The sequence below is a fragment of the Dinoponera quadriceps genome, unplaced genomic scaffold, assembly GCF_001313825.1.
Source record: "Dinoponera quadriceps isolate SergipeBrazil2010 unplaced genomic scaffold, ASM131382v1 scaffold3163, whole genome shotgun sequence".
NCBI lineage: Eukaryota > Metazoa > Arthropoda > Insecta > Hymenoptera > Formicidae > Dinoponera > Dinoponera quadriceps.
In genome coordinates this window covers 163,481-175,996 of record NW_014557189.1, presented here as the reverse complement: position 1 = coordinate 175,996, position 12,516 = coordinate 163,481, and positions in this window count along the sequence as shown.

Here is a 12,516-nt window from a genome sequence, read left to right as displayed (position 1 = left end):
GAGATCGATATCACCGACGACTAAGCGTCCTCGAAGAATCTCATTGCGAACTGATACAAGTATACATGATCGCTCGCTATTGGCTCGGCTGTCAACTACCGCCCTTAGCCTCTCCGACGGAAACCGGCTCTCGAGGCAAGTAGCGTTTTCGCCACTCCAAAACCTCACCCCTTCCTTTCTCTCGTACCGCCTTCAAAACCCTCTTTGACTGGCGCGCGCGCGACGAGCAAAAAATATCGATACAGACGGAACACTTTGCCGACTTCGAGCGAAAACCGAAGGTAAGAAGGTAGAAAATAAGAAGTGAAGCGCAAGTCGATTCGATGTAAAAGTGAAATAGAAATTCCTATATTCCGGAAAATGTTAAAATCGCGGCTTTGTTCCAAAGGGCATATTCGTAGTCATCAGTAGACGTTTATCCGTTTTCGACCTCTTCCTCCTCGAGAGACTCGTAAGACGTGCCTTTCATTATAAAATTCTTGCTCAGAAAGGAAGTTTTTCCTTTCTGCTCGACGACATAAAATAACGCGCGTTAGCCTCCGGTAATGTTCTCTCTCGATTCACTAATGAGCGCTCGAGAAACAAGACCAAATAAAATCCTGTCCGAGCTATCCGCTCGCGCGAATACTCTACTCCGTCTCTCGCATCCGTTTACGTGACCCGCACTTTTTTTACCGTCACTTGCAATATTTATCTCTAAAGAGTAATTTCCCCAAATTCCAACGCGAAAAATAGTTCGCGTTCCCTTTCGGGGATTTCGCTGAAATTATACATTATTCCTATATCGTCCAGTGTTATAACAGATACATTTTTTGAAATAATTGGATACAGATGCAGATATTGAATGGGAAATATAGGCAGATATAGGTATAAATTTGGAGTAAATAATTAGATATAGATACATAAATATTATGAGGATATATACTTCATAAAGTATATCTAGATATATTCTCATAGTATATATATATATATATATATATATATATATCTATCTATATTTAGTTATTTACCTCAAACTTATATCTGCACATGCATTTACTTACATTTCCTTTTCAGTAACTGTATCTACTTATTATTAGTTACTTTTTTATTACAACACTGATATCGTCTTCTTTCTTCATATGTATCCTATGGCCACGTTCTACTCATCTCGCATCAGCCAACCGGTCGAAAAATAATTAGTTGCGCCCACGTTTGTCTTTCAACGATTAATTAATATTTCAACCGGCATCGACTCGGATTCTCATTTGGTTACGTAGCTATGTCCAACCGAAGCGACATCAAAGCTACCGCCGGATTCACCCTATCGTACTCGAACTCGATTTCATTAACTGTAAGCATCTCGCCCCTCTCGCGGCTTGCATCATATATTCGCGCGAACGGATATGATTACAAAAACACTAACTCGACGTGTCACTTTCATACCGGCGCGGACTCGCCGTGGATGCGGACGATAATTACACGGATCTGCCTTTGATCTTAAAAATATAATGGGAGGTTTAGTGGCTCCAGTGATCTAAGCGAAACGATTTCAAAGGCGGCCGGAAGAAATTACACGTTAGCCCCGAGCGCCTTTGAACACGATACATGGACCGATCTCCAATTTTAATGATAAACGACGACGCGCAATTCCGCTCAACAATTTTACATTCCTCTGACATTCCGAATGATATTATTGCGAGTATCAGTTACGTCTGATTATTACGTGCGTATAATTGTCGTTAAATATATTAAATCTTACAAAGCCTGTGCTGAGATAAATGAAGGAAGCTAATTTTACAGAAAAATGTAACGATAAAAAGATATTGCACTTATAAGAGAAAATTGATGCATCACGCGCGAGATACCCGTAAAATATGTCATCCCCCGTTCAAAGTGGCCGTTTACCATACACGCGTCAGCCGTGAATTCATCGAACAACGTCGTTTCGCCGTTGTTGCGCGAGGGGACTTTTAAAAGAGCATAATACGCCCGCGTATGCGAAAGCCGTGTGGAGCGAGCGGGCGGGCGAGCCGTATCTCGTATTCACCCCCGGCCGGCGCGGTGAGTTACCGTCGTTACGAAAAAAAGAAAAGAGGAAGGAAATTTCCCAGTGACCCGCTTATCCGCCAAGGATGACGACAAAAAACCCATCTCGGGAAGCGCGCGTGCGTGCATACACACGGGCGCATCGGCGCGTATCGAAACATTCGGGCACAGGCGACGTACTCAACGACGCGCGGAGAGCGAGGAGCGGAAGAGAGAGCCGAGGGTGGCCGAGGGGTTGGCATACACGGATATTTACGTACGTACAGGCCGTCGTGTATATTCGCGCCATACTTTCGCGAAATATAAAAAGAGATTGCATGGCTGATTTATGTAAATACCTTTGGCCCGCGAGTAAACGAGTTCTTCTTACCGAGAAGCGGTGAGAGGAGGACGGAAGGATAGGAGCCTTTTTCGGGCGAGAGTGCGGGCGGTAAAGGCTTACAGGGACGAGGGGCTTCGCGGTGGGACGCCCGACGGGCGCGTCCGGGGAGTAAATATTTTTCGACGCCGTCACTCGCGAGGGGATTCGCGAGAGAGTTTATCGTATTTCGCGCCCAACTGCCTCGACTGCCGTGAGAGAGGCGAAACTCGGGAAGAAGCTCGCCGAGGCGAAGGCGTCGTCGGCTGCCGCCACGATGCGCGAGAGACGCCGAGAGTGAGTTCGCTTAGCCGGGGACGCACCGTTCATCCGGACAAGCGTATTTCGGAAGTCACGACCTACTCAATTTGCGAGTCGGCTGCTTATGTGCCGCATACCGCCGCGCGCTGCCGAAGTTTAAATAATCTCGGCGTTCCTACCCGAGGGAGAATGCGAGCAACGCGTAACGCGAGTATTTAGAGGGAGACGAGTGTGTTCGTTATAATCCCGGATGGATACGATAATTTCGCGTTGCATCATCGGTTTGGTATGTTTCTAATTCCGGCGAGGGGGAATTCGCTACGTGAAGAAGCTGCGCGGTCCATCGAGAGAGCAACGGAACGTTTCTCGCGTCTTGGATTCATTCGATTACAGCTTAATTCGATTATTTTGTAGAATCGACGTGTCTCCTGACAGATATAGAATACATCCCGCGTGTGTACCTTTGCATTAACTCTACCCTACCGTAGTCGCATGGATGACAGGTGCAAGATCGAAGAAGATCGTTCGATCCCGGCCGCGTTTCGGTGTCCACGTTACGCGGGTACAGTGCGAAAACAGCCGTCGCGGCATGCCAACGTCTCCAACCCCGCTCATTTTATGCGACCGGAGCGCAGTTGATTAAGCCGTTTGCGGATCGCGGTCGCATCGCGTCGAGAACGCCGTTCGCGCGTGGAGTGCGCGAGCGTCCCGACGCGACGCACGTCCCGATAATTACACAGGCATAATTACTGGGGCGACGAAAGCGTCGGTCGGTCTGTGCCGATTGCGGGGGCGCGTTTGTGTAAACGCGACGCCGCGGTACCGGCGTGTATCCCTGTGTTAACATAATGCATCGAGCAGACGTCTCTTTGATGCGAGGAATGTGTTCCTAAGTGACGAGCCGTTCCGGATGCGAGCAAATATCATCCGTAGGCGGCGCCTGGCTCGCGGCACCGCTCCGCACAATCTTGCACGTGAGACGCGATTCCTGCGGGGGCGGCCTTCCTTCGCCCGGCGTCGTAGACGCGCGCGAATACGGAACGCGACGATAGTTCTCGCGCCGAGGAGACGCGCATCCGCCCCGGGCCGATTGTCTGCTTCCGCGCGAGCTTGATTTTCCGACGTAAATGCGTAGCGTAACGAGGATAGCTAAACGGCCGATTTGCCCGGAGAGACGCGGACACCGTGGGTAAAGCTGACGCTCGCGTAAAGTGACACTCGCGCGGCTGATTAATCGAAGGTCGACCTTCGTTCGTTCGACGTGATTCAGCGCGTTTGCGAATTTTCGAATCAGCTGATGTGCGATGTATACGTCGTGATTCGAAGTCACGGTGTGAAAAATTGACGCGCCGACGCGCAAAATATTTTCACACGAGTTCCGCGTCGTCCCGCGAAATAATTCCGCTTTATAATTTATACATACATACATAAATATATATATATATATATATATATATATATATATATACACGGTGTTATATACGTCGACGATATTTTAATTCGCAATCGAAAGCCGCCTCTGCGCGATATTTGCATCGCGTTATTACGAGACGCGCGCAATTTAATTATGGCGCATACCGCGGCACTGCGAGCGAGCTGTCTATGTAAAGACGACGCATTTGACGTTCCTGACGTATACGGCGCCGAATATATTCCACGGTGCTATTACAGCGCTGAAATTACATTATCACCCAGGACTCCCGCCCGCCCGTATACGTTTACCGACATTCGATGCTCGTCGGCTGTTTGCTAATCGATTCCGCCGCGAATTCTCGGGACGAATCAATCGAGAAGCGAGTATATCGGATGCACGTCGTAACGGTTGCGACGTCGCGACAGATGCGTCTTTTTACTCTCTATACACCAGATATCGGTTATATCGAGTTTTCCGATACACAAACTTACAGCGGGAGGTTTCCCTCGCGTCAGCGGGAGATTCTTAAATTGATGAGATCTGTCGGAGATAGTCACGATAGTCTCTATTCCCGGCTCGTGTGATTATACCTTCGTACAGTCTGTACAAAGGGAGCGACGCGAGCGCGAAACAGCTATTTGCGATTCTAGCGATTGCACGCGCTTGGCCCGTCCAAAATATTTATATCGCATACGCATCGATCTTCTTTGCCGTTCTCTCCTTCTGTCGCGCGCGTTTTCTGCAAATGCAATGGTGACCGATGGCCCACCAGCTCGTCGTGAGTCTTTCGGTCGGCCGTGCTTTGAACGCTCACACTCACGCTATATTTCCTTTCAATATCCCGGCCGCGGAATAATTAGATCAGTCTTGCGCCTGAAGCAGATGGAAGAGGTCAATATCGCGACTGGAGTGAAATGAGAAGGGTGAGAAAAGCGATGGAGAAGAAGGGGGAGAGCGAGCCGAAGAGAGCGAGCGGGGGGAGAGAGAGAGGAATTATCTATCTCGCGTCGCGTGAAAAAGACTTAATCACATTTCAGTATGGCGGACTCCTCCTTTTCCCGCGTCCACCTTTTCCATTAACTAATAACGGGCCGGCGGGCGGATGGTGTCCCCGGGAAATAATTTGCGAAGTATTATAAAAATATCACGGCTCCTTGGACGACGGTGACGCAAAGTTTCGATGAAAGGCGCGCGCGCAAAGTTATGATTGGAAATTAACGTTGCTCTAATTACAGAGAATCGCTTGAATGTCGCCCCGGGCGACGTCGTTTAATTGATCAAAGTTCGGCGCTGATGCACCGAAGCTTTTATGATCCGAGTTAGTCACGTTTCAGAGGGTACAATGTTTCGCCGAGTTTTAAGGAATACGAGAGAGCTAATAAGGGGAAGACGACGAACTACGAATAAATGATATATATATATACATACATATATATATATATATATATATATATATATACATATATATATATATACAACGCATGTATATCCGATGATTCCGAGTGACAATTACGATAACGTAAAGCCGTAACATGCTCGACAGATAGCGTACAACACGTTCAACAGCTCTCGAGGAAGCTAAAGGCGCCACGAGGACCTCGGCGTCCAATTTTCAAACGGGCGATGTCGCCCCCGCAAATGGAGCGTAGGTTGCGTTATCTCGTTGGGGATTGCGGATGCCTTGAAGAATCGGGGGATCCTCAGCGGGAAAATCGCCTCGCCAAACTACCGCGGTGAGCCACAAATCGTGGAAGAAACCGAGCCAGACCCAGCGCACATATATATACACACCCAGACACACCGTCAAAGAGGATTCGAAAGTTTCTTCCGCGCGGAAAGTTTTGAATATTCAATACTCGCCCGGCGAGCGAACGAAAGATCGCAGAGCGAGACGAACGAACGGACGGTCGCGGGTGTTCGGAGCAATTTCATTTCTCCTATTTCCTCCTTATTCGCCCCGCGTGTTATTCGTAGGACACACAAATGTGGTTTGGCGGGGGAGCGCCGAGGGAAGCGGTCACGATGACGGTGAGAGAAAGAGAGAGAGAGAGACTGGTGGTCGCGCGGCTATATTTTCTATTGGCGATGACGTTCCGCGCGACTTTTTCTCTCTCTTCTTCTCCCCCTCGCTCCCTATATCCCGCGGTTTTCATCGCGATCTAACGGAGACAGTTCGCAGTTCCAGTGCAAATCCTCCCGCGAGAAATGTCGAGAAAAGCCCCCGCAAGCCCCTTCGCCCCCAAGAGGGTTAGATGTTTTCGATGAATCGATTCGAGGGCACTTCCGCTATGCAAACTCCCTTTCCGCCGGCGGCGAGAGCCCGGTGCATTCCACCACCCCTCGGGCTATCTCTCTGGAAAGCAACCCCCGCGGAGCTGCTCGCTGTCTCGCTCTTATTCTCCCTCTTTCTCGCTATCTCTTTCTCTCTCTCTCTTTCCCTCCCTCTCTCACTCTCTCTCTCTCTCTCTCTCTCCGTCGATATACCGTCTCGAATCAACGGAGTTAAGGTTGCACTCTTGCGAGTCCTTCATCCAGTACAGGCAACCGGACGCTGCGCATCGTCCCCTCGAACGAGGAAGTTCCGGTAACGAGGTTGATTCCGGGCTGCGACGGTATTCCCAGGGCGTATGATCTCGCGGAATCTTGTTTAGAAAGTGTGCGACCGAACAGAAACTCTTTCGCCGGGATTACCGACATATGCCGCGGGAAGAAACGCCGTGCGATGAAAATACAACCGAGCGAACGCGAATTCGAACCGCCGAGCCGTATCAAAGTTTTGCACTGTGACGACTGCCTCGTCTATGTCTTAAGTGACTTTAACAATATAAGTGCGACTCTAACATTATAATTATGGTTCTTATTCAGGTCTCAAGAATGATTTCTCTTTTAATAAATTACCGAGACATTTTCGTTCTGATTTTCGAGTAGGTGTTCAATATTATTTATTAGGCGTCAAATATTATTTCGAATAAACGGATGAGATTTTTCATCGAAGATTCAAGAATACGCGACGAACATGTAGTTCAAGAATATGCAACGACGGAAAGACTCGGTAAAAGAAATTGAAAATAACGTCAACGCGGCGAAGTAATTATCCAAGTTTTTCAATCCATCGGTTTCCCTTCCGTTCACCCTCAGTTTACCCATTTCTCGAGTAGACACAAAAATGTGATAATGACTCAAGATCTTCATAGAATATACCGTGTACATGTTATCGATATTGATGGTAGCATCGTGTTTGCAAGGATTAACTTCGGTGTAACCATGTACTAGCCTTCCTGGTATAACGTCGCACACCGGCGGTTTTCCTCGAGTTCGCGAGGAGAAACACAGGCGGTTAACTTCGGTTTGAATTAATAAACGAGGCTTGGCTTCTAATACTGAGCTTAACTCAGTTTAGTTTGCCGATCGAGGTCTGCTGCACCGAATTCTAATCCGATTGTGCAGATCACGTGCAATACAGGGGAGGAGGTGGTGATATAAGCGCGTGGTATAACGCGCTCGAGTAAAGTTATATCCGATAAGCGTGACTTTTTAATGGAAACGTTGAACGAAGCGTCGCCGAAAGAAGGAAGCAAAACGTCGCGCGTTCGTCTTGGGAGGCTGTAGCTTTTATCTCACGTTAATCTCACGGAGAATCGTATTTCTTAGTTTCGTGCATCGCTTCGTTCATGAAATTCCAATTGACGCTTGCAAATATTGACGCTCCTTCCTCTCCCGCGCTCTGCCGTGCGAGAGAGCGGTGTTCCATCGCGGACGTAAACCGAGTTACCTTGACGCCAGACAATTTTTACAACCGTGTGTCTAAATGGATTATACCGAATCCGCGACTCATTGATATTCCCGCGATTACATTTGCATTCCAAGAGANGGGGGGGGGGGGGGGATAGCTACTTTTATATACTTCTGCGTCCTCGCGCTATATTCTTACTTTCCCGCCGCTGCTGTTCCGACGCGCTAACGAATACAGAGAACTATCCAATCTCCAATTTCGTTAACCTCTTTTCATTCTCCGTTCACGAATAGCCGAGGTTCTGTCGTAATCCGACGCGACGTATCGATTAATAAACGATCGACGGGACAGGAAGGTAAATGGATCCCGGTAGAATTCGAGAGGGAGAGAGAGAGAGAGAGAGAGAGAAATAGAGAGAGAGAGAGAGATATCCCATCGGGCATATAATAAGGTATACTCGTATCTACCATCTCGATTGCCCGGCGCGCGATCTGAAAACACGCTCGTAACGCCGCACGATCGCATCGCGGGCAGGACCGTCGATGGCGTTCCGCCGGTCTATGGTGGATGGCTGTTTCTGCAAAAGTGGTAACGTCGACGACGAAACGGGCGAGGACGAGCGGGAGGGGAGGGTGGACGAGAGTTGAATCGAGGATATAGGTACCGGGAATCGCGAGGGGAACCATTAAGGGCTGTTTCTGAGGCTTATCGTGGCCGCGCAGCGCGAAAGCGCCAAAGCAAGGAAGGCTCGACCCATTCAATTGTCGCGATAACGTCGGGATTCTCGAGTCAAGACGCGCATCAGACTCGGCCGGAAACGACCTCGTCGAAGAGTTTCCTCCATCCCCTTCCCCCGTGCGGCCCGCCCCGCGAGAGCACCGCCGATCTAACTCGCGTTTCCGACCTCGCACCCTTCTCTGATCCGCCCCCTACGGGAGATTGCGGCCTTATGGGCTAATCAACGCGAGAAGACTGCTTTCGTGTGGTTGCGAGCAAATGTGCAAATTAGAATGCCGTTGTATAAGATAAGAGAGAGAGAGAGGGAGAGAGAGAGAATAGGGATCGCCGTGCTCGGAATATAAATCACTCGCTACGTTGTGATTATCACCTCCGAGGCCGAGGTGAAGGGTCAGATATGGCTGATCGGGATCTGGCTTCGGGGATGTCCTGTACACACACGAGCGAAAGGCGAAATCAGCCGGGTCGTAGTAAGATGCGGGCTCAACCGCAAAAATAAATAACAAACGATCGATTGCACGCTTGCGTATGGCGTTGCGCGTATGCAAAATTTATGCGGTGTCACAAGTCGTTTCTGATACCTCATAACTCGTGAGTAACAGCTTTGGAATTTTCCGCTCGAGTGAGATTTCGAAATGCAGCGTCGAAGTATTGCGCGATAATTTTTCAGCGTCCTGCTGATCTCATACGTTTTTACACGACGTGAGTGACAAAACGATATGCCAGAATGCCGTAAACGCAAGTATTATTTGTCATTATTGAATGCGGCCGTTATTGCGCGAGAAATGATCCAATTCTTTCGCGAAACTCTAGTTATTTTTATTAATCTATTAAGAAAATATTATTAGAGATGAGAGAAAGAGAGCGACATGGTGAAACACTGTATCGCAAAATATCCGTAAAAGCCGAACAAAACGCTCGGCGGTGTACGGAAACACCGGTTCAAGTTTCATACTACTAAAAGCGCGAGTAACGAGTAAGAACGAGCGAGTTAAACGCCCCGATGAAACGTTTGGGCAACGGGCGTATAATTAAAAACACGAGAAAAACGGTAATCTGGCTTTCGAGAGTTGGCGGGAAGGCGCGCGCGCTCGCGGCAAGGCAGCGCGCAGCACAGCCGTGCCATCGATTTCCGCTTTGGCCCAATAACCCCACCTCCGCCATTTACGCCGCCACCGACTTCCGCCCAGAAAGCACGAAGCGTTCCCTACCGCGTCGTCCTTCCCCCTCTCACCCCTCGCCGGTGCCGGCGACCTCCCTCCCGCCCGCGAGCGTAGTTCGTCATGTGTTCGTGACAATGGAATCGCGAGGGTTCATGCATAAATGCGACGTAACAATAAACAGAGCGGTCCCGGCTGAGGAGGGGGCACAGGGGGGTGAGGACGCGGGAGGGAAGTGGCCCTTCAAAAGCCATCATAGCCGGAGGATCAGAAACCGATATGAGATTCGGCTGTATATGAATGATGTATCGCGCTCTCACGCTGCGCCCACTATTTCTGTTGTTGCGTTGTTGTTGTTGTTATTGTTGCGAGGGAGCGAGTAAGAAACCACGAGAGAACGCTTTAGTCGAAATGTATACGCGCATTGTGCGCCGGTATATACATTCACCACGGATCTGCCGAATACAGCCGTCGCGTGAAGAATTTCCACGTGAACCGCGGAATCGTGATGGTCCGGTTGCCGCGCGCGTGATGCAAAAGTGTTCTGTACGGCGCAGAGATATCCGGAGGCAATGTGACACGACGTGAATACCGATGGTGATTTTATGAAGTCTGCGAGGATCGCAGGATGTGCCGCAATACGCGTGAAATATGCACATCTCTCTGTCTCTTGTCCAATTGTTAAACAAATGCACCGCAAATCGCATTAGCTGAAAAGCTGTTCTCACACGTTCCTTACACGTGTCTTGCCGTTTTAAATCACATTATTCAACACGATTGGACGTGCCAACCCGTTGTAATTTAACGTGATAATTCAGCACGATGAGACATTTTGAATGACTTAAATCGGCAAAAAACATGTAAAAATAGCTTCAGTCAAATGTGTCACTTTGAGACGTTTATGTAAAAATAACATACTTGGGTTTACAGTGTGATTGCCCAAGATTATGCATAATGTTAAAATTCAAAAGAATCTCTTTTTATGAATTATTTTTACGAAATGTTCTCTCGATATTGTTTCAATGTTATACGACGTAGGGGAGACTGGGGCTAGTTGGTTAAAAGAGTAAGTTGGCAAATTGATTATTTCTGTTGTTTTCTATAACGAGTTACAGAATCGAGCAAATAAGGATTTCATAGCCATCTTTGACACATTTGATGTATCTGCTTGCTCAATTCCGCAATCTGTTCGAAAATAGCAAAAATAATCAATTAGCCAATTTACCTCTTTAGCTCCTCTACTAATTATTTTCCAAGTTCAACATTTTCATCAAGCGCATTAAATGACTGCAAACGTTCTAACATCGAATTCTCGTTCAGAAAAGAGACTGAAATTGTCAATTTCAATCCCGACAAAAACTGGCAGTCCTAAAATCTACACAATTTTCGCGCGTAAAACGCAGAAGAGGATGGGCTCCGTGCAAAATCGCGCGAAAAGCGCTTTCGCGAGGAGCACCGCGTGCGCAGTTACTCCTCGTCTCCTTACAAATGAAGATTCAATCCGGGAAACGAGGCGTAGGGAATAAGACCCGGAGAGGGATAATTTAGCTAGACGGGACGCGAGCATTTATCGGTGCACGTAAATACATCTGTACGCGCGTACCTCTGTCCGTGCGCCGCGTTCATGATCCAGCGGAGCACGTATAAATCCAAGGAGGTGAAAACTTAAGAGACGATACGCGACACACGCGGCTCATGCCGGAGAAACTGCAGTAATAGTTTATGAAGCGAGCTGCCGCTCCCCGTGCGTGCAATCACGGTAATGCTCACACGAAGATCCTCTCTCGGCTCCTTTCCGGTACTTTTACTTCTCCCTCCTTCGTCCTCTCGTTTCCCCACGTGAGAAATTCGTCTCCGGATCGACCGAAAAATTCGTCACTTAAACGTAAATCACGACACGAGAGTCTACGCCTTCGATATTCCGAAATCTTTAGTCGAACGTTGAAAATTTCAATGTAAAATTCGACGCATGTTGGGGTAATAATTGCTAGGCGAGCTGCGTATCGCGATGGTACCTCGGGAGGATTTAATCAAAACGGGCCTAACGAGCAGTACTCGCGTACATATTCCCACCATCGAGGAAGCTCGATGCCATCAAATTAAAAGTCCCGACGCGTCGAGCCGCTACTTTGATTACTTCGCTACCAATCGAGATCAAACGAAGTGTGACGCGCTACATTTCCGAACGAAGATTTTCGCGTGCAGCCACCCCTTTTATCGAGGTCGCCGCGAGGGTGGCGTGGGGAGCCACTCGTTTGCAGAGTAAGTACAGCCCGTCTACCGAATTAGATACTCGTAAACTCTTATAGATGACAGGAGGATGCGGGGCGCGACGCGCGGGGGTGGCACTCTCAGATCCGTGAAGGAGAAATGGGGCACGGGGTGTGAGAGAAAAGGAGAGAGAGAGAGAGAGAGAGAGAGAGGTTGATGGCACGCGGGGACCGAGGTTGCCTCGAGTGGCGAAACGGCTGGAAGTTCCTTTCATGTAAAGTAATTAACTACCAGCAACCGTTGACAAACACCTTACCCTCGTTCGCGGGCCTCGAGTGTCCCGGCGTCGTTTTCCTAGCACGAACCCTCCTCCAATCCCCCCCCCCCCTCCTTCTTTACCCTTTCAAGGGAGAGAATTTTTGTATTTTTCATCAGCCCTCCGACCCTTCGTTTTCCTCGCTGCTCTGGCCGCTAACTTGTCTGGCTTTATAACCCGCGTTCCTTTTCGTCCTTGAGGCTTCTCCTCCTGCATTAAGCTTCTATCATCTTTGATCCTCTTCGGCTCTTGCGCAAACCACTGGCCGAGGGAAATCGACCTCGCCCTTTTGTTTTA